At 34.1% G+C, this 4,123-nt stretch overlaps 1 long non-coding RNA gene across 3 annotated transcripts; it reads right to left on the bottom strand.

The window, feature by feature from the left end:
* Window positions 1–610: 610 nt before the first annotated feature.
* On the bottom strand, window positions 611–4,031 carry LOC141656422 (uncharacterized). 3 transcript variants are annotated; one of them, XR_012548502.1, is made up of 2 exons: window positions 954–4,031; window positions 611–854 (listed from the first exon to the last, which is right to left on the bottom strand). It is a non-coding gene; the product is annotated as an uncharacterized LOC141656422 (long non-coding RNA). The 3 variants fall into 3 exon arrangements; XR_012548504.1 differs by having other exon boundaries at window positions 611–1,375; window positions 1,567–4,031; XR_012548503.1 differs by having other exon boundaries at window positions 1,567–4,031.
* Window positions 4,032–4,123: the final 92 nt, after the last annotated feature.

Genomic DNA, 4,123 nt, shown 5'->3' with positions numbered 1-4,123 from the left:
CTGATTTTTGGCACAAAAAAAATCAGAGACGTAATATAGAAATATTTTGTGTAGAATGTTATATGTTCTTTGATGCAGTAGAAGATTTTGTTTTTTCTGTTTTTTACTGTAACTTTTTCTTCTCATCCCTTTGTCTATTTATAATAACAAAGCAGGGTAAGGGAGATGTATTTTTGAAGAGTTACAACTCTTTAGAAATTCCGGTTACAATTAATTAAAAATCCGAGTAGCGAGACCTCCTTCATAGTTATTCGAACCGAAAACTATACTGTAATCCCTTAAATAATTATGCGAGTGTACACTCCGTACTTCCCGAACTCGCATTACATTATTTAGAAATTACTCATCTATGAACCAATCTTAATTACGCCAAATGAACCGGTAATTACTCTTAAATCACCAACAACTTATGCCAAATCTTTTGCAAGGTTGGGACCAAATCAGGCCTTATATCAAATCCTTCAAATTTTGTTGTTGCATAATCACTTCTCTGCCTCTATATAATAAATAAAAAGAATGCACTCAGGCTTGTACCTCCATTAAGAATTAAAGGAACAACACTTATCCATGCGCCTCAACGAATGACTCCCTAAGAGCTTAGGGGGTTAGATGCACACCTAAAGATTCATACTCCCTAATTTTCCCCCCCTCTAAAAATGAGTATAATTGCACAAAGTTATATTTAAAATACAAATTTGTTTTCAAAAACAGTGTGTCAAATGTCATTTCAGTTGGAAACTGCATTGTAATCTAGAATCAAATTAAACAAAGTAAAAAAGAGCTATTTGGTATCGCTTTTGTAGAGGATGTGCGAGCTCCATGCACCAACTCTATAATGTTTTCCCTTAAAATTTCTGCAACATACATCAACATGAAAAATCAGCTGTCATGAATTTCAAGAAGGGAAGAGCTCTTATGACATGTGTTACAAGTCGAAACATGAAAGTCATTACCTTCCCCAGTTCTATTATTCCCATCATTGAGACTAAGAGGAGTTCGTGGAATTTCTTTTTCAATAGCAGAAAAAGGTGTTTGTGTGACAATAGTTCCAGACTTGGGTCTGTATAAGGTAAGGGAGACATGACATACATCCTCCTGCAATGATGCACCACCCTCAGTATTTGCATTTACATGCACCTCTACATCATCCTTTTTCCGACTGTTCAAGTCACATTGCATATTTCCATCCTCTTTATTCTGACTATCTGAATGAGAAACCACCCCGTCCTGATCCTAATCTAGACTGCCAAAATCAGTTTTCATCTCTTCTTGCTTATTCTCATCTATACCCTCTGTATCCCTCAAATCAGATTACACCTCTACATCAATCCTATCTCCACTACCAGAGTCCAATCCGTCATCCTCATCGGGCTCTCTTCACCAAGAACAAAGGAAACAACATTGTCACTAACTCATTATGCATGCTGTTACTTGTTAGCCAGAATTTGTTTTTATCCACACGACAAATAGACAAGCAAAAACCATTGTATACCCCTTCACCAAACCTAGGTTTGTACTTTCGTCAATAAAATAAGAAATATAACTTGAGTTAGAGAAAAAACACACCTTTGAAAAGCAAACCAAACAATCAGCGGCAATAAATGCTTTCCACGGATAAAAACGCAGCAAAAATTGAAACTTTGGCTGACATCTGAAAATTGAACTTAAGTGTAAAATTGCAATTACGAATGTAGGAGAAGCTAAGAAAAAGATCACCGCTTCCATGGACTGTGGATAAAAGACTGAAAGAATAAACAAATAGGATAACGACAGCAAATTAAATTAGCTATTAGCACAAAGTATTACAAAGTCAAAAACTTCCATTAACCTCCCAAGTCACAGTAGTTAGTAGAACGTAGTCGTAGCTATATAACGCCATAAAGAAAAGTGACGCATGAAAAAAAAAAAAAAAATAAGACACAACATGAAAGAAATAGCAATGGAGTTTTAGTTGTGGCAATTCGTCAAACACCTTGTGAGCAGATTCGGAAAACAAATGGCTTGACTGTAAATATGGACATGGTCAAAGGGTAGAAGCAGACTAAAAATATGTCAAACCCCCTATTCTCTTTTTATATAAGATACTAGTATACTACTACGTATAAGATGTACTCATTTTACAGTAAATGTTACTATTTTCTGATAAAATATTATCATCATTTTCAGGGTAAAAAGCGACAACTTTAGTTATAACATTTTAACATTAAATAATTACATTCTACGAAAAAAAATGATGATATTTAGTCCGTCTTATTTCAGACTGTCTGAAGTAAGACTTATTGTAAATGTATAATCATCAATTACAAATTTGAAATTACAATGTTATGCAATTGTTGTAAGTCTACGTTAAGACAATATTATCCGTCTTAAATTTAAGACAGATCAAATTATTACTTGTATAGTTGTGTGTATATAAACAAGTACGGAGTATATTGATTTTTCCTATAGATCTTCGTTTTTGACGTGGTATGACACGTCTTAAACTTAAGACGCATAGTATCGTCTTAAACGAGAATTTGTGATTATTAACACAAGTAGTGGGTATTTGTCCCGTTTTAAGCTTAAGACAAACAATGTCGTCTTAAGTGAGACTTACGGACACCTAGATATTAAAACACAATAATTAAATAATACAATCGGGTAGAAACTTTGACTTATATTAGTCTCAATCTCGATAAACAAATGATTGAGACGGAGTTATATGTCCATCAAAGTAATTTGATTTTTTGATGGGAATTTTAAGGTTGCTTTTCAAGCTAAAATTTTAAGGCCTGCAATGGGCCGTAAAGCCAACTTGGGCCCATGTACGTGGGATAGCTGAGTTTGAGCCTGAAAGATAGGCCCATGAATCGGCTTAATCTGACAGACTACTTACAAGTTACAACTTGGCTGATTTCTAAGTAATAATCCAGATGAAGCCCAACATGTCCAGCACATTAGGCTCGGTTTGACCGTGCATTTCAGCTAGCTAATTTAACCGAGTAATCTAGCTTAACTAAACATTTTTCGTGTTAACAACAACAACAACAACAACATCAGAGCCTTAATCCCAAAATGATTTCGTGTTAACATCATATTAAAAAAATTTTATTCATCACATTCATGGTCAGTATTTTAACTAAAAACTTTTTATCGTGTAAATATTAATTTAGACGGTTTCAATTCAAGAAACATGGCTTTAGACCTTTAAAAAGATACATTAAAGAAACAATGTCGGGTGGAGATAATTTAACACTTTTAATAGTTTTTTTCTTTTTTAAAAATAAGATGGGGTAACTTTAATTCAAGGGACTCAAGTAGAATCAAACAACTTATGTTCAATGCAAGCATTGTGCATGTAGTCCGTTTTTCTTAAGACTATTGCTTTTGGTCTGAAATAAGACAGGTAACATGTCATTATTTTACAATAAAATGTTATTTTTTGATAACATGTTACCATTATTGTTCACATTATTTTCAGGGTAAAAAATGACACCTCTAGTCATAACATTTTGTAATTAATTGGTTACATTTTCTTAAAAAATGGCAACATTTTATCCGTCTGACAAAATAAGACCAAAAATGTCGGTCTGAAACAAGAATTTGTGTTGTGCATGTGTTAGTTTTGCCTTGATCCTTAATTATAATTCCAAGTTCTAAGATTTTTGTTTTGGTGACTATTTTCCAAGTTTTGTGTGTAATTTAAGAATAATAAATTTTCTAAGAACCCGACTCTCCTAAAAATTTGTGATTCAAAAATCACCTATGAATTATGATAAATGGATTCAAAAATGGACCACAAAAGACGAGAGATGTTCGTCATAAGAAATTATACCCGGGAATGGAGATACAACGGTTGATGATTCCAAAGACGTTAAGGAGTTGCACGTTACATCTGCAACCGTGAGTACAGATGTAGGTATGGTTGTACTAAGTCTTCAGACGATTCCTTCAGATAAAACGGTAGAAAAATCTCTTGAGGATGATGCAATGCCTGAAATACCCCTCGCGTTTCCTGAAGACGTGAAATTTTCCGATGAGAATGAAAAGATAAGTCCTGAGTTGAGTGTCCACCCAGTGCCAGGGTCCCCTACAAAACATCTGAGTTCAGCTTTGATTGTTGAGAGTGACGGTATTGCTAATG

The sequence above is a fragment of the Silene latifolia genome, chromosome 5 (genome assembly GCF_048544455.1).
Source record: "Silene latifolia isolate original U9 population chromosome 5, ASM4854445v1, whole genome shotgun sequence".
Classification (NCBI taxonomy): Eukaryota; Viridiplantae; Streptophyta; class Magnoliopsida; order Caryophyllales; family Caryophyllaceae; genus Silene; species Silene latifolia.
The sequence above is the reverse complement of the archived record's forward strand: the minus strand, read 5'-3'. Positions and strand labels throughout refer to the sequence as shown.